The sequence below is a fragment of the Schistocerca serialis genome, chromosome 5 (genome assembly GCF_023864345.2).
Source record: "Schistocerca serialis cubense isolate TAMUIC-IGC-003099 chromosome 5, iqSchSeri2.2, whole genome shotgun sequence".
NCBI classification, from domain to species: Eukaryota; Metazoa; Arthropoda; class Insecta; order Orthoptera; family Acrididae; genus Schistocerca; species Schistocerca serialis.
Window position 1 is genome coordinate 306443001 of NC_064642.1, and position 19410 is coordinate 306462410.

Genomic DNA, 19410 nt, shown 5'->3' on the forward strand with positions numbered 1-19410 from the left:
ATGGACAGTTCAGTAATATTCACACCTGTCAGCACCTGCTTCCTTTAGAACTGGAATTATTACTTTCTTCTTGAAGCCTGAGGTTATTTTGCTTGTCTTGTGCATCAGTTGGAATAGTTTTGTCACCAAGGCTATCAGCTGTTCTGATGAAATGATATCTACTCTATGAACCTCGTTTCAACTTAAGACGTCTTTCAGTGCTCTGTCCAATTCTTCTCACAGTATCATATCTCCCCTCACAGTTTCATCTGTGTGTTCTTCCATTTCAGTAATACTGCCATCAAGATCATCTCCCTTCGACAGAACATCTACATACTTCTTCCACCTTTCCCCCCTTTGCTTCATACTGATTTTCTATCTGAACTCTTTTTTAGTCATCTGTCTTCTGACTAGTTTGGCGCGTTCTGCCACAAATCCCTTTCCTGTGCCAATCTCTTCATCTCAAGAGAACCACTTGCAACCTACATCCTTAATTATTGGCTGGATGTATCCAATCTCGTCTTCCTCTACAGTTTTTGCCCTCTAAACCTCCCTCTAGTACCGTGGAAGTCATTTCCTGATGTCTTAAAAGATGTCCTATCATCCTGTCCCTTCTCCTGGTCAGTGTTTTCCACACATTCCTTTCCTCTCCAATTCTGCACAGAACCACCTCATTCCTTATCTCATCAGTCCACCAAATTTTCAACATTTGTCCGTAGCACCACATCTCAAATGGTTCTATTCTCTTCTGTTCCGGTTTCCCCACAATCCATGTTTCACTACCATACAATGCTGTGCTCCAAATGTACACTCCTAGAAATTTCTTCCACAAATTAAGGTCTATGTTTGATACTAGTACACTTCTTTTGGCTAGGAATGCCCTTTTCACTGGTGCTGGTCTGCTTTTGATGTCCTCCTTGCTCCTTCCATCATAGGTTATTTTGCTGCCTAGGTAGCAGAATTCCTCAACTTCATTTTCATGAGTCCTGATGTTAAGTTTCTCACTGTTCTCATTTCTATTATTCCCATTACTTTCGTATTTCTTTGGTTTACTCTCAATCCATCTTCTGTATTCATTAGACAGTCCATTCCATTCAGCACATCATGCAGTTCTTCTTCACTTTCACTGATGATAGCGATGTCAGCAGCGAATTGTATCACTAACATCCTTTCACTTTTAACTTTAATTTCACTCCTGAACTGTTCATTTATTTCCACCATTATGTCTTCGATGTTCATGTTTAACGGTATGGGCTAAATACAACATCCCTTTTTCACACCATTTTTAATCCATGCACTTCATTCTTGCTTGTCCACTCTTGTTATTCCCTCTAGACTCTTGTACATATTGTATATTACCCATCTCTCCCTAAAGCTTACCCCTATTTTTCTTAGAATTTCGAGCATCTTGCACTATTTGACATTGTTGAACGCTTTTTCCAGGTCAACAAATCCTATGAACTTGCCTTGATCTTTCTTTAATCTTGCTTCCTTTATCAACTGCAATGTCAGAATTGCCTCTCTGGTGCCTTTACCTTTCCTAAAGCCAAACTGATCATCATCTAACACATCCTCAATTTTCTTTTCCATTCTTCTGTAAATTCTTCTTGTCAGCAGCTGGAATGCATGAGCTGTTAAGCTGAATGTGCAATAATTTTCGCACTTGTCCGCTCTTGCAGTATTTGGAATTGTGTGGATGTTGTTTTTCTGAAAGTCAGATGGTATGTTGCCAGATTCACATATTTTACACACCCACATGAAAAGAGGTTTTTTTGACACCTCCCCCCAATGATTTTAGAAATTCTGATGGAGTGTTATCTATTCTGATTCTAATTCTGGATCCCCTATCTATACTAAGTCAACCCCGGTTTCTTCTTCTATCACCTCAGACAAATCTTCCACCTCATAGAGGCCTTCAATGTACTCTTTCCACATGTCTGCTCTCTCCTCTTCATTTAACAGTGCAATTCCCATTGCATTCTTGATGTTGCCATCCTTGCTTTTAATTTCACTGGAGGTTGTTTTGACTTTCCTCTATGTTGACTCAGTCCTTCAGGCAATCATTTCTTTTTCGATTTCTTCATACTACCCTGCATTTCCTATTTCTGTATTCCTGACTTTCCCTGCACCTTTTTGTTCTTCCTTCTTTCATGAATAAACAAGTATTTCTTCAGTTACCCATGGTTTCTTCGCACTTACCTTCTTTGTACCTATGTTTTTCTTTCCAAATTCTGTGATTGCCCTACTCAGAGATGTCCATTCCTCTTCAACTGTAATGCTTGCTGAGCTATTTCTCTTTGCTGTAACTATAGCCTTAAAGATTTCAAGCGTATCTCATCATTCTTCAGTACTTCCATGTCCCACTTCTTTGTGTGTTGATTCTTCCTGGCTAATCTCTTAAATTTCAGCCTATTATTCATCACTACTACATTGTGATCTGAGTTTATATCTGCTCCTGGGTATGCCTTACACTCCAGTATCTGGTTTACAAATCTCTGTCTGACCATGATGTAATCTAACTGAAATCTTCCTATATCACCAGGCCTTTTCCAAGTATACCTACTCCTCTTGTGATTCTTGAACAGAGTATTCACTATTAGTAGCTGAAATTTATTTCAGAACTCAATTAGTATATCTCCTCTCTCATTCCTTGTCCCAAGTCCATAGTGTCCCGTAACCTTTTCTTCTACTCCTTCCCCTGCAACTGTATTCCCGGCTCCCATGACTATTAGATTTTCACCTCCCCTTACATACTGTTGTACTCTGCCGATATACTCATATACTTTCTCTGTCTCTTCATTTTTGATTTGCAACATCGGCATGTATACCTGAACTATCATTGTTGGTGTTGCTTTTCTGTCGATTCTGATAAGAACAACCTTATCACTGAACTGGTCACAGTAACACACTCTCTACCCTACTTCCTATTCATAATGAATCCTGCTCCTGTTATACTATGTTCTGCTGCTATTGACATTACCCTATACTCATCTGACCAGATATCCTCGTCTTCTTTCCATTTCACTTCACTGACCCCTACTATATCCAGATTGACCCTCTACAGTTCCCTTTTCAGATTTTCTGGCTTCTCTGCCACACTGAAGCTTCTGACATTCCACACCCCAACTGGTAGACTGTTATCCTTTCATTGGTTATTCAGTCTTTTTCTCATGGCCACCTCCCCGTTGGCAGTCCCCTCCCAAGGTCCAAATGGGGGACTATCCCGGAATCTTTTGCCAATGGAGAGATCATCATGACACTTTTCCAACTACAGGCACATGTCCTGTGGCTACACATTATGTGTCTTTAATGCAGTGGTTTCCATTATCTTCTGCATCCTCATGCCATTGATCATTGTTGTTCTTCCGCCTATAGGGGAAGTGATATATGCTTCTAAATCGTTACATTTGTCCTCTAGCCATTTCTGCTTAGTCATTTCACACTTCCTGTCAATCTCATTTGTTAGTCATTTGTGTCCCCTTTTGCCTGCTTCATTTGCCGCATTTTTATATTTTCTCCTTTCATCAATTAAATTCAATATTTTCTGTGATATTCAAGGATTTCCACTAGAGCTTGTCTTTTTCCGTACTTAATTTCCTGCTGCCTTCATTATTCATTTCTCAGAGGTATCTGTTCATCTTGTACTGTACTGCTTTCTACTGTTCCAGTCAAATGTTACCTAATTATCCCTCTGAAGCTCTTAACAACCTCCAGTTCTTTCACTTAGCCAGGTAGTATCTCCTTAGGTGACTGCCTTTTTGCAATTTCTTCAGTTTTAATCTGCAGTTCATAACGAATAAATTGCAGTCACAGCCCACATCTGCCCCTGGAAATGTCTTACAAAGATTCTGAAATCTCTGTCTTACCATCATATAATCAATACGAAACATTCTGATGTCTCCAGACCCCTTCCATTTACACAATGATAAGCCAAAACGTTTCAACCACTGCCCACTGTGATGCTGGATACCTCCTGGCGGCACTGTGGGCGTGTGATGTGGTAACAAAAGTATGTAAGCAGAGCAGTGCGGACACAGGCCCAGGTTCAAATCCTGGCCTTGGTACAAATTTTCATTCATTGCTTCAGTTTTCATTGCTTCAGTTTGCATGTATACATCACAGATTTTTAAGATTCGAAAAGCTCTCTGGAACCATACAGTTTTGTTTGATTAGAAGCATCTATGTCTGGGTTTCAGGCAGGCTCCCCCATTTCATTCGATGATGAGGTGCTATTCCAGTACAGTTGGAGAGCCTCTGCAATGCTGTTCGAGTTTAGGGGGAATACCAAGTGGGCTGTGGCATGAATGGGAACTTGGACTGGTGAGTAAGATGAGCTAGGGTAGTCTGTGCAGTTGTGCAAAGCCATTGCGCCCGGACAGCATATAGGTTAGCACATCTGTCTGAATTTGAATCCCGACCTTGGTATAAATTTTCATTTGTTACTTCAGTTGGCCCCCCCATGAACCATGGACCTTGCCGTTGGTGGGGAGGCTTCTGTGCCTCAGCGATACAGATAGCTGTACCGTAGGTACAACCACAACGGAGGGGTATCTGTTGAGAGACCAGACAAACGTGTGGTTCCTGAAGAGGGGCAGCAGCCTTTTCAGTAGTTGCAAGGGCAACAGTCTGGATGATTGACTGATCTGGCCTTGTAACAATAACCAAAACGGCCTTGCTGTGCTGGTACTGCGAACGGCTGAAAGCAAGGGGAAACTACGGCCGTAATTTTTCCCGAGGGCATGCAGCTTTTACTGTATGATTAAATGATGATGGCGTCCTCTTGGGTAAAATATTCCGGAGGTAAAATAGTCCCCCATTCGGATCTCCGGGCGGGGACTACTCAAGAGGATGTCGTTATCAGGAGAAAGAAAACTGGCGTTCTACGGATCGGAGCGTGTAATGTCAGATCCCTTAATCGGGCAGGTAGGTTAGAAAATTTAAAAAGGGAAATGGATAGGTTAAAGTTAGATATAGTGGGAATTAGTGAAGTTCGGTGGCAGGAGGAACAAGACTTCTGGTCAGGTGACTACAGGGTTATAAACACAAAGTCAAATAGGGGTAATGCAGGAGTAGGTTTAATAATGAATAGGAAAATAGGAATGCGGGTAAGCTACTACAAACAGCATAGTGAACGCATTATTGTGGCCAAGATAGACACGAAGCCCATGCCTACTACAGTAGTACAAGTTTATATGCCAACTAGCTCTGCAGATGACGAAGAAATTGAAGAAATGTATGATGAAATAAAAGAAATTATTCAGGTAGTGAAGGGAGACGAAAATTTAATAGTCATGGGTGACTGGAATTCGAGTGTAGGAAAAGGGAGAGAAGGAAACGTAGTAGGTGAATATGGATTGGGGCTAAGAAATGAAAGAGGAAGCCACCTGGTAGAATTTTGCACAGAGCACAACTTAATCATAGCTAACACTTGGTTTAAGAATCATGATAGAAGGTTGTATACGTGGAAGAACCCTGGAGATACTAAAAGGTATCAGATAGATTATATAATGGTAAGACAGAGATTTAGGAACCAGGTTTTAAATTGTAAGACATTTCCAGGGGCAGATGTGGACTCTGACCACAATCTATTGGTTATGACCTGTAGATTAAAACTGAAGAAACTGCAAACAGGTGGGAATTTAAGGAGATGGGACCTGGATAAACTGAAAGAACCAGAGGTTGTACAGAGTTTCAGGGAGAGCATAAGGGAACAATTGGCAGGAATGGGGGAAAGAAATACAGTAGAAGAAGAATGGGTAGCTTTGAGGGATGAAGTAGTGAAGGCAGCAGAGGATCAAGTAGGTAAAAAGACGAGGGCTAGTAGAAATCCTTGGGTAACAGAAGAAATATTGAATTTAACTGATGAAAGGAGAAAATATAAAAATGCAGTAAATGAAGCAGGCAAAAAGGAGTACAAACGTCTCAAAAATGAGATTGACAGGAAGTGCAAAATGGCTAAGCAGTGATGGCTAGAGGACAAATGAAAGGATGTAGAGGCTTATCTCACTAGGAGTAAGATAGATACTGCCTACAGGAAAATTAAAGAGACCTTTGGAGAAAAGAGAACCACTTGTATGAATATCAAGAGCTCAGATGCAAACCCAGTTCTAAGCAAAGAAGGGAAAGCAGAAAGGTGGAAGGAGTATATAGAGGGTCTATACAAGGGCGATGCACTTGAGGACAATATTATGGAAATGGAAGAGGATGTACATGAAGATGAAATGGGAGATACGATACTGCGTGAAGAGTTTGACAGAGCACTGAAAGACCTGAGTCGAAACAAAGCCCCCGGAGTAGATAACATTCCATTGGAACTACTGATGGCCTATGGAGAGCCAGTCCTGACAAAACTCCACCATCTGGTGAGCAAGATGTATGAAACGGGCGAAATACCCTCAGACTTCAAGAAGAATGTAATAATTCCAATCCCAAAGAAAGCAGGTGTTGACAGATGTGAAAATTACCGAACAATCAGTTTAATAAGTCACAGCTGCAAAATACTAACTCTAATTCTTTACAGACGAATGGAAAAACTAGTAGAAGTCGACCTTGGGGAAGATCAGTTTGGATTCCGTAGAAATACTGGAACACGTGAGGCAATACTGACCTTACGACTTATCTTAGAAGAAAGATTAAGGAAAGGCAAACCTACGTTTCTAGCATTTGTAGACTTAGAGAAAGCTTTTGACAATGTTGACTGGAATACTCTCTTTCAAATTCTAAAGGTGGCAGGGGTAAAATACAGGGAGCGAAAGGCTATTTACAATTTGTGCAGAAACCAGATAGCAGTTATAAGAGTCGAGGGACAAGAAAGGGAAGCAGTGGTTGGGAAGGGAGTAAGACAGGGTTGTAGCCTCTCCCCAATGTTATTCAATCTGTATATTGAGCAAGCAGTAAAGGAAACAAATGAAAAATTCGGTGTAGGTATTAAAATCCATGGAGAAGAAATAAAAAAGTTGAGGTTCGCCGATGACATTGTAATTCTGTCAGAGACAGCAAAGGACTTGGAAGACCAGTTGAACGGAATGGATGGTGTCTTGAAGGGAGGATATAAGATGAACATCAACAAAAGCAAAACAAGGATAATGGAATGTAGTCGAATTAAGTCAGGTGATGCTGAGGGAATTACATTAGGAAATGAGACACTTAAAGTAGTAAAGGAGTTCTGCTATTTGGGGAGCAAAATAACTGCTGATTGTCGAAGTAGAGAGGATATAAAATGTAGACTGGCAATGGCAAGGAAAGCGTTTCTGAAGAAGAGAAATTTGTTAACATCGAGTATAGATTTAAGTGTTAGGAAGTCATTTCTGAAAGTATTTGTATGGAATGTAGCCATGTATGGAAGTGAAACATGGACGGTAAATAGTCTGGACAAGAAGAGAATAGAAGCTTTCGAAATGTGGTGCTACAGAAGAATGCTGAAGATTAGATGGGTAGATCACATAACTAATGAGGAAGTATTGAATAGAATTGGGGAGAAGAGAAGTTTGTGGCACAACTTGACCAGAAGAAGGGATCGGTTGGTAGGACATGTTCTGAGACATCAAGGGATCACCAATTTAGTATTGGAGGGCAGCGTGGAGGGTAAAAATCGTAGGGGGAGACCAAGAGATGTATACACTAAGCAGATTCAGAAGGATGTAGGTTGCAGTAGGTACTGGGAGATGAAGAAGCTTGCACAGGATAGAGTAGCATGGAGAGCTGCATCAAACCAGTCTCAGGACTGAAGACCACAACAACAACAACAACAACAACAACACTTCAGTTGGCATATATAAATCATTAAGATAGTTAAAGGACACACAGATTTAATTGTAATGGGGTAATGGAATTTCATAGTAAGAAAAGGAAGAGAAGGAAGACTAGTAGATGAGTATAGACAGCGTGAAAGGAATGACAGAGGAAGCTGCCTGGCAAAATTTGCACAGAGCATAATTTAATCATAGCTAACATTTGATTTAAGAATTGTAAAGGAATGTTGTACACTGATGAGCCAAAACGTTATGACCACCTGCTTAATAGCTTGTTTATTCTTCTTTGGAACATTACTGACTGCATATCAGGGGTCCGACAGTTTATTGGTAGGTTTGTGGCGGTGTATGAAGATTCATCCATGTGTTGGTTAAGTTTGGACACTGGATTAGTATGATTGTGTCCTCCAGAAACATTAGTTTTAGAATATTCCTATGAAGTAACTGGTGTTGGGGAATGAATGATCACATAAGGTCAGTTATAGGTGAAGCAGATGGTTTATTTACTTAATGTGTGGCATGAATTAATTATATACAAAAAGTCTAAAATATGAACATTAAATATGCATACAAAATATATAGGTCATATAAAAGAGGGAAAGAGAATAGATATAAAAATATATAAACTATATAAAACCATAGAATATAGGAGAACAATCTGGAATTTGGAGGGATCACCAGTGAAGCCTGTCAATGGGCAATCTTAAATTATATGTTTTATGAGTTGCCTAGCAACTCCACAATCACACTTGGGAGAAGTTATTTCCCCTTCTATAGGAGTCAGCACATCTTCAATGGTTTGTTCATATTCTATTTAGGGTATCCCAGATTTTTTGAGGCTTGTTGAATCTGGGTGGGGTGCTAGCACGCAAGGCATATTTTGAAAGGCAGGTGGTACCTATTTGGTACACTCCTCTACGCAGCAACAACTAGGCTGAATCCATTTTCATCCAAAATTGTTGCACTTTTTAGTGATGTGTTCAGCCAAACCGATGCACAATATTCCACTACCAGATTGAATAGGCCTGAAGTTCTGGCAAGTCTCTGAAAAATGTTGTGAGTTCCGAGTTTGGCAGCCTTGTTTGACAGATTATTCTTGGAGGTCATTGAGCTATCTATGGTGAGACCAAAATATTTTGGGTTTTGATTATAGAGCAGCACTTTGTTCTCAATGTAAATACTGCATTAATTCTTTCCCAGAACATCCACGGCCTCAAAAATCAGTTTTGAACAACATAGCATTCTGAGAGGCAGGGGATGTCTGTCTGGTCCACTCCTCCATCCAGTGATCAACCAGATTCAATCCATTTTCATCCAGTCTCTGTTCTATAACTTTTTGTTCATCTGGAATGTAAAGACTTCTTTGTGGCACTGGGTTGCAGTCTCTAAAAAAGTATTTCCCAACAACTGTTAGGTACTTCATCAAAATGCCCTCAGTGGCCTCTATATCTTTACAACTTACTGCCAGCATGTAATTGTTGCCATATCCAAACTTCTTTGAGGTGTTTTTGTACATACCAGCTATATAAAGGCTGAAAACGGAGCCACAGCACATTCCTATGAGAGGTCTTTGTCAATAAATTACTTAACTAGTTATTACACAAATATGCATATGCTTACTAAACACTCATGCAGTCTAACATAGAATATTACTCAAGGGCATGGGTCCCTTACTAATAGCAATATTGAATGTATATGGAAGGGCAGCGCATACAATCACAGGTTTGATTGATCTATGAGAAAGCATCACTGAGATGCTGAATAACCTGAACTGGCAAATGCTTTAAGATATGCACCTCCAATCCCATAACACTTTGCTTATAGTGTTTAAGTGAGAACTTAAGGATTGTATGGTACTACAATCGCCTAAATATTACTTCCCTAGGAGACACGAAGGCAGGATAAGACTAATGACAATTTGCACAAAGGTATTTCGACAATCTTTCTTCCTCCATTTGTAAACAGAATGGGACGAAACATAAATTAGTGGTACAATTGAAAACACCTTCTTCCATGCAAATCACAGTAGTTTACAGTGTGTATCTTTACGACCAGTCTGAGTAGGTGCAGTGAAAGCTTTTGATTTTGGCATTGTAAAATTGCGATACCTCTTGGGTCTTTAAGGATTACATTGTACATGCTTATTCTACACTGTTGCATGGATTCAAAAATTTTGGAGATGCCGGGGATCGAACCCGGGGCCTTTCACATGCAAAGCGAACGCTCTACCACTGAGCTACATCCCCTTTCGATGTGTAACTGCTCTTTTAAGCAGTGTGGTTTGTTACGATACTGCTACAGTTGTATTTGTTTAGTGAAGTTCTTCACGTCACATGTATCTCTCACCCCTAAACGCAATCGCAATCTCTCTCTCTCTCTCTCTCTCTCTCTCTCTCTCTCTCTCACACACACACACACACACACACACACACACACACACACAGAATCGTAAGCAACAGTAGTGTAGCCATTTCGAATGAAATTCTGGAACGAAACAAGGATGGCGAAGAATAAATAGAAACAATTCTAGCAAGTAAACTCTTGCCCGACCTATTACAGTGCACTACGATGGAAAATTTGAAACTACTTCTTGGAAGTCGTTTTTCTTCGAAGCATTAAGCTAATCAAAAACACAAACCCTTGCATTACATAATTGTCTCCTTTTTGAATGTCCGTGAGTTTTTCAACTTTAGAATGCGTTATAAAAACAGGGACGAATAAAGAATTGAAAAACAAAAGATGAATCCACAAGGCACCGGAGGGATTCGAACCCTCGATCTCCTGTTTACTAGACAGGCGCTTTAACCAACTAAGCCACGGCGCCAGATGGTCAATTGTTACCAATATTATAGTAAGTTTGTGTTTAAAACCACATTATTATTTGCATTAGAATAACAGCATTAACTGAATTTGTCTCAGAGTAAAAGAAGTTCTGTATTCTTACACACGAGAACAGCTTAACGGGTGTAAGACGGCTGCTACTTCTGTAGACTTCCTTGCTTTATTGTGCACGAGGCAAATAACTCTGTAGCATAGTGAAAGCCTCGGACTAATGCCGCCTTAGATGATTCCGTCATGTCTGGAAAGATCAATGTTGCGTGTAATATATTATATCCACTATGTTATAAATTAAATATACAATACAAATATTGCCGGTATACACACTGGAAGTAGCCTACCATTGTGCCAACCGACTAACAGTTGTCAAAAAAATTTCAATTCCTTCATAAATTCAGCCATAGTAGTGCTATATATTATTTAGAAACAAATTTCGACAGTCTGGGTTCGTGGCTTTGATCTATTAAAAGTGAGTTTAAATAACGCATGACTTTTTTTCAGTTTCCAGCTAGAAATACACGAAAAACTTTGAAACCCCGTTCCTGTCTCCCATTGCGACGTTTGAAATATGGCTCAAACGGTCCTACAACCTCCCCGTGTAATGGTGCAATAACGTGGCGTGCTGAGCCGTCACCCTCGGAATCGGCTACGCTACGAACAGCAAGCTGTGACACATACGAAAAAAAAAACCTACTGTCTCGGAGCTCATGAGAGGTTAAGGTGGGTTAATGAAGTCACATTGGCATCTAATTTCACCATAATTCTGCCCAACGCCACCCACGATGGAACTACCAAGGATCGTCGAAACTATTCGACGAAATCTGGACGTGATCCGAAGCAGCAAAGGGTATTTATGCTTTTTCAGTCCTACTATGGATGCATCTTAAGCTAATAAAAGGCGTTTTACACACTCGAATCACGAACAATATATGTGCGTCATCTGTTCAAAAAGTCTCGTGATTGGATTAATAAAAAACAGAGAAAAACTGGCGGTTTTAAGGCTTCAGGTGTTCTACATAGAATCCTTCCTCTTGAGTACAACGAACGAAACTTTCATACAATCCTGTGAAGGCGCCAAAAAAAGTCCTTCTTTGGGATGATCTTAAACTCCTGTGTCACATTGGTTTGAATGTCGATTATGTCGTCAAATTGTTGATCATTCAAGTGAATTTTTGCACTTTGTCGTTTGACACTAGGTTTGTACAGATAACACCATATCTCAGCACCAGTTATGATTTTTTCCAGAAAGGAATTGTCCGCAGTTTGCATCTCAAGTCGTGGCAGGCGTCCACGCATTGTTGTTTTTTGTTCGGTACTCGTGGTGAGCGGGCCAAACTTTGCACACACGTTTCTCTTCTTCAAAACATTCTGGATAATGCCTTCAACACGTGATTTAGAGATGTAACCTCACTGTGATTTGTGACACAACAACACCGACACAATACGGTCACACATCCTCAACTAATCATTGCCTGCTCACAACTAACTGGTCAAATGACATCCGTAGCTTATAACAGTTGTTAGTTCCTGCTGCCACGGTTGTCACTGCACCTACTTTACACACACACACACACACACACACACACGAGCGCGAGGCGTAGCTTGGCACATATACACTGTTCACCATAAGAATAAACCGGATGTAAGCATTACACCATGTATTGTTCCGCGTTTGCTTGAATTTCATTGGATTTCTTTTCATGTGGGGTGGAAGCCAAGCGGTGTCCAGTACTGTCAAGTACGATCATAAGGATACGTTTTATGCTGTGTGACTTGCACATAGACAGCAATAATGCGGGGCAACAGGTTTACCGTCGCATTATACTTGGACAGCAATGGCCAGCCAGCGGTTCAACTAACCTGCAATAATGTGAACAGTTGCAGTTCAGACCAACGAGAGAGAAGCAAAGAATATAGTTTGGAATGTAATTTAATTTTTAAAGAGAGAGAGATAACACTCGGCAAAACTTCAACACTACCGCACCCTACTTAGGTGACCAGACGGAAAGCATAAATTGCTCTCGTACTCGCCTGACATAGCTTTCTAATTACAAACAAGAGTGACGAAAATATCTGCCTTAAACACAGGTTAATTTTTCTCGGCAAGCTATGTGTATGCAAAAGCATACTGCAAGGATTTCACCGCACTGTTGAATATCGAAGCCACTGAAGGTGTTAATTACGTACAGTCAGTCGTCTGTTAATCTCTTAGCTCCTTCCTTATCCGAATCCGAGAAATACATTTCAGTTCTGGCACTGTCATCTGCTACGTTGAAACGAGTCGATCAACATCATACTCCACGATGCCAATCAGGCGCCGCATATTCTCCTGCGTGCGTTAGTTCCAATACGTCGTTACTTCTCGGGCCAAATCCCTTAAACTGGATACAGATCAGTTTTGTTGGGTTCATATTGTAATGGTACAGCTGAAAATGTAAAAATGCAGCATCTTTATGGTGTGCTCTATACTGTGAAAATGATTGCTTTTCATGTTTCTACGACACTTATATACATCTGTAGTATAAAACAATGCGCATAGTCCAAATAAAAAGTATCTGGTTTTTCACTTTTGCCTTAAAAATTAAACTTATGTTTTCTTAACTTAAGCAACCTTTCTTTATTAACAGTACATCATACAATATCTATAATTAAGAATTTATATTTGGAACGAAAACAGGAATTTCGCGTGCAATATGTAGTTAGAAACAAGAAGACGTGCATTATTCACAAAAAGATGATGAATTTTAAAATTACGAGATGTTGGTATTTCAAACCGAACGAGAAAAAAATAACTCGGGAGAGACTTGAACCAGTGAACCACGGAAAACTTGAAAGCTGATTATCTCTGTAAATTTATGAAAAACGTTAAGAACTACCTACTTCTCCGCAGTTTTTAACCGTGTTCCACACACGTGTTTCACTACGGAACATGAAGCAGCCTCAGCCATTTTCATACCGCGTATTAACAGCACGACAATATAAGCACAACAGTGCGGAGGTTGTAAATGTACACGATTTTTGAAACAAAAACTACTTACCTAAAGCTTGATTAAGAAAAAACGTTGATGGCTGTTAAACAGATTTGAATAACCTAGTAATAACGTATCTAATACATAAGTAGGACCTACTTTCAAGAGCGTAACAACACGTGTACGGCTTCTGACCAATCATGGCGTTTACATTAGGTGTATTCTTATGATGAACGGAGCATAGTGCGGCGTTTTAAGAGGGTATTACACGACGTTCCGCCGCGAACGGTACTGGTCTACCGCGATAGTCTTCTAGTGGTAGAACAGGTGAAACTACGAAAATTAGCAGTCACATTATCCGCGCGCCAGAATAGAAAGCAGTTCTGAACTGCTGTCAATCCTCACATGCGCACTTGAGAAACAAGTCACACTTTCATACTACCGTGTGGGTTCATAGTTTTCATCGTTATGAGTGGTTCACCGATGAACAATCTGCTATTGACTAACATGGGCCTTCAATATTTCAGGTACCACAGTCACTTTCATCAAATCTGAGTAGCAGGACCATTGTTAATTACCCTTGTGTAAGTATTTACCTAAATTTAAATAAAATTGGTAAACAATAATTACAACAAGTGAATAACACAACAACTATTTCAGAATACTGAGGGGACCAGAGTAGCTGAAGTGACCATAGTAAATCAAGGATGTAATGAAGATGGCACCAGCAATGTAAGTGCATAAACAGTGTTCTCATGTTCAGTCTGGGTGCGCGCGACCGTTACGACCACAGGTTAGAATCCTGCCTCGGGCATGGATGTGTGTAATGTCCTTAGGTTAGTTAGGTTTAAGTAGTTCTAAGTTCTAGGGGGCTGATGACCTTAGATGTTAAGTCCCATGGGGCTCAGAGCCATTTAGTGTTCTCATGTATGCCAATGACAATTCATTAGCCATAAAGCTCTCTTGACGAAAAGAATGTATTGTTATATTGTATATTTTTGGTGCAACAAAATAGTACTTCACTTTCATACAAGTTATTTACATTAACAATATTTCACATAGAGATCTTTAAACAGGCAACTGTAGTCTACATAACCAATTCAATATGTAATATGTATGCAGCACTATACTGTATCAGTTTTCTATTTCCAGTACTCCCAAGACATATTTATTGTGGAATGGACAGAGGGAAATACAACTGTGTCGACACCTCAGATACCACCACAATCATCTCTAAGTGAGCCTTATGTTTCAGCAAGAAAGAAGTGTAGGAGGGACAATGAGGATGAATTGGCCAACTCAACACTGTTTGTTTTAAGAGACATTGAAGTGTCAATTAGTGGCGGCAATGAACGTGATAAGTTTGGGTAGTATGTCGCTGCTGAACTGAAAGAAAAAGAAAAATCCAGCAATTAAGGCTGAAGTAAAATTGAATGTGATGAAATCTATTATGGATGGCTTACACAAAGAAATCAGTAACTGCTTTTAAAGGTAAGAAATTGCCTTTCATTAATGAGTTATTTTCAAATAAAAGATTGTCTTTTGTAAATTATTACTGTTAAAAGTTGTACTTCTGAACAGCTTCTCACTGCCATGAAACCTAACCTGTTGTACTAAAGAAATCATAAAATTTTTCGCGCACTTCCCTAGCACACAGTGATGTGCGGTTTCCACTCTGCTGGGGTATGCTAGGGAGAGATTTCTCTGCTCGTCAGGAACCATGGTTTATGGTGCACAAGTCTGTGTTTTCTGTATCAGCATCTGTCAGATGTGTGCTGTCTGCCTCTTCAATCAAGTAGTTGTGCAGTATGCACAAAGTCTGAACAATTAATTCCACTTTCTGAACAGGCAGTCGAATTGTACTGATAAGAACTCTGAAGCAGTTGGCCAGAATTCCGAAAGCATTTTCCACTACTCGCCTTCCTCTTGATAGACTGTAGTTAAAAATCTGTGTGGGCTTCTGGTTCTGGCAGTCACTATAAGGTTTCATGATTTATGGCTCCAGGTGAAAGGCATCAGCAGTAAGTGCAACATATGGCACTTCAGTATTTGTGCCAGTAATTGATTTTTGCTGTGGTACCTTCAACCAGTTTTCCCAAAGTGCACTCTTCGATTGCACCCAATGTCGATTAAAGAGAATCGGTACCTAGCGTCCACAATAGCTAGTAAAACAACGCTGTGGATTTTTTTTTTAATAATTGAACTATGCTAATCCAGCATACTGTCACAGTTCATCAAATTCTTTGGCAATTTTCTCCCACTCTTCTTCTGTTGCTGGTGCCTGTAACGTTATATACTTAATTACTGTCTAAGTGGCACACTCAGCCAGACTATTAGATTCCCCAGCCGCCAGAAAACGTAATGTTACAACCAGCTTGCAACATAACAGGGCATGTGCTGGTATTTTATCAATGATATAGGTTGGTATGATCACAAAACATAAACATATGATTTAATTCTTACTTTCGAAAAGGGGAGATAGCGTCCCTCATGACTGTGTCACACAATCCATCTTCTAACATATACAGCAGCTTCTCGAAACAGGCCATGTCCACGAAGTTCCGAAATTCTTGCAATATTCGGACCTCAGTTCTTTCTTGAGCAACATAATCCCCTGCCTTCATTCCTTCTTTCCAGCCAGGGTCGAACTCAACAGTGTCTGGCTTTCCTGTTTCGTCGTCGTTCTGCCCTTATCCGAAGATTTACTGTCACAGCCAGGGCAATATTTCCAAAGACAAGTGGGTACCCCGTGTGCAAAATGTAAATTTAGATATACATGTACCTGTGTAAGAAAGTGTCGTAATATAAAACTAACTGTTTAGTCTGTAATTCAGACCAGTAGTAACCCACATAATAAAATAACAATTACGTAATAAATAATGATATAAAACAATTTCTTATTAAATAGAAACCTTGAGCTGACATAAATAGTTTGAACGAATGACGTTCCACTATGTCACACGGGCCCCCTTGTGTTCGAACGAACGACTTTACAAGAGATCAGACGGTTCTATTTACTTTTCGCGCGTTATCACAGTCTATTGCGCATATGGGCCAGGTATATCCCGCGTGAATGGTGTAATAGGTCTATGTGAACCAGCGTGTAGTTAACAGATATGCACGCTTAGGACGCGGATGCATAGGTGCACGGTTTACGCGCATCGTGTGACAGCGGCTTTAGCTTGTCGCCCTCGCATCCCACCCCAACCAACTCCATAAATAACATTAAATACTATAGGGGTTTTACAATCTAGCATGCTCGGAGATTTGTAAAAGCCGGATTATCGAGGTAATTTTTAAAAACCTGATTTACAACAATGAATATATGCAAAACCTATAGTTTTAAGGTACAAAACAAGTAACCGTTATTTATTAACAGCATAAAGAATTAAAAGTATATATTAATCGGTTACTGCAATGTTCCATAAACCAGTTTTTAAGGCTCAAAGCTTTTCAAAAGTTCAGTATCCTTTTTACGCCCTTATGAAATCAAATAAGCAGCACTGATTTGAAAAGGCCAACAACAAGCTAATTAATAATAACTGTTACCAAGAATTTGGTGCAATTTAATTGGAAGAACTGTTTTTAGAAACAACACAGGTATCTGACGTGCTCGAAGTTGTAGAGTACGTCGGACTGGAATCCACGACTGATAATGATCCTGAGAGTTTCTTCTCAGCCCAGTGGAACATTGCAGAAATAGTAACTTGTTTCTTGGATTGAGATCTTTTTTGACAAAAATTAAGTTTTAGGGCGCGGATATTCACAACTTGAGAAGCTTTCTATGATTACTCTCAGCGAATTTCGCGCGAGTGTGTAAGTCCTCTTAAGTCTTAGTGCAAGAGATATGAGCTACAGGCGTTTCTTCTCAGTCATTCTTAGTTTCTGGCGTCAGTCAGTCTTTTATTCTTGGTTTACTACATTTTTGTCAATGTCGATCCATATGTCAGCTTCTTCTGCTCAAAATGCATTTTGTTCATTAGTGGATGCAGATGTTCCTCGAAAGCCTCGCGCAGTACAGCCAACCGCAATGAGCTACAAACATACGAAATTTTTTTATGCGTGCCGGACTATCGGATCCACTGGATCAGGCTATTCCAACCGGGCTCCAGGGACCCGGAGCGCTCACTGCGGCAGTTCGGAGCCCGCGTGGAGGGGGAAAGCGAACTCACTGCCCCCTGGCCGCCTGCAGCCGCAACTGACGCAATAATCCGTGTTCAATGATAGCTATGAGTAGCCGCGGGAGCCCTGTACCTCTATTGGAGGATAATACCATTCTATTCATTGAGAGGGATGGTCGTCCGCAGTGTCTTGTATGTCATAAAGTATTTAATTCTGCGAGGAGGTACAATATACGACATTATACACGTCTTCACGCAGCGCACTATGATCAGGTAGAAGGCGTTGCACGCAGAGAACTGGTAGCCAGGATTAAGAACGACATACCAGGAGACGTAAGTTTAAAAACGGTTTCGTAATACGGAGGGTATCAAAACATGCAACATAGTTCGTGCTCTGTAATGCGTTTATAATTTTCAGGTGAATGAGAGCGGAGAAAACACTACTGAATCTGCAATTCGAGCAAGCTACAGGGTCGTTCACATCATTGCGACGAGTGGCAAGCCGTTTCCGGTGGGACCACTCGTAAAATCGTGCATGGTAACAGTTGCAGAATGTTTGTTTCCAAGGGAGGTGCAGGCAATTGAAGGGGTTTGCCTGTCGAAGCAAACAATGTCTCGTCGAATCCTGGACATGGCAGCGGATTTAGAAACACAGCTCAGGAAAAAGGCGGAGAGCTGTGTTGCATTTTCGCTAGCGCTTGACGAAGCACCGACATATCGGACTGTGCTCAGCCTGCAGTCTTTGTGCGTGGTGTCGACATGGAGCTGCAAGTAACTGAAGAATTCTTGGATGTGGTACCACTCGATTACACCGCAACAGGACGTGACAGTTTTGAAGCTGTTTGTGAGTCAGTGGACAATATGAATTTGCCGTGGGGTAAGCTCCATTCTGTAGCGACAGACGGTGCACCACAAATGATCGGGCATCACCATGGTTTTGCTTCTCGTTTGAAAAATAAACTCAGGGACTAATCCGGGAAAGACATTTTGACTTTTCATTGTTTTATTCACCAAGAGGCACTGTGTGCTGAAACAATAGAGCTAGGTGGCGTAATGAAAGATGTGAAGTGTGTGAATTTTGTGCGGCTTCACGGTATGAATCATCACCATTCAAAGGATTCCTGAAAGATATGGAAGCGGAGTATGGGGATATACCTTACCACAATAGAGTTCGTTGGCTGGGTCGGGGAAATGTTCTTGATGTTTTCTTTGCCATTCGTGAGGAAATTCCCTTTTTCTCGAAATGAAAGGGGAAGAAATGCGTTGTCTGAAAGATATAAAATGGATATCAGATCTGGCGTTCCTGGATGACATAACTATGCATCTGAATAATTTAAATCTGTCATGGCCGGGCAAAGGGCAGCTAATCGTTGACATGCACGACCAGATCAAAGCGTTCATGGAAAAGTTATGTTTATTTGAGAGGCAGATGAGTAATGGACATTTAACGTTCTTCAATCGTGTTGCTTCGTTAAATCTACCTGAAGGTACTACTTTCGGCGATTACCAATCAAAGTTAAAGCAGCTCATCACGTCGTTTGAAACATGATTCCGAGACCTCACTAGTTTGGAAATGGAACTTAAGGTGTTCAGCACTCCTTCTTCTGTTTCCCCAGATGACTTGTCACCGTCACTTCAATTGGAGATTATTGATTTGCAAAATTCAACTTTGTTGAAAGAGAGGTACTACAACACGTTGGATTTGTCACGATGGTATCGTTCATTGCAGCAAAAAACATTTCCCAAGCTTCA

The 19410-nt window shown here is 40.5% G+C and overlaps 2 non-coding genes across 2 annotated transcripts; both read right to left on the minus strand.

The window, feature by feature from the left end:
* Positions 1-9904: 9904 nt before the first annotated feature.
* Positions 9905-9976, minus strand: Trnaa-ugc (transfer RNA alanine (anticodon UGC)). The gene has a single exon. It is a non-coding gene; the product is annotated as a tRNA-Ala (tRNA).
* A 504-nt stretch (positions 9977-10480) lies between these two features.
* Positions 10481-10554, minus strand: Trnat-agu (transfer RNA threonine (anticodon AGU)). Its single transcript has one exon. It is a non-coding gene; the product is annotated as a tRNA-Thr (tRNA).
* Positions 10555-19410: the final 8856 nt, after the last annotated feature.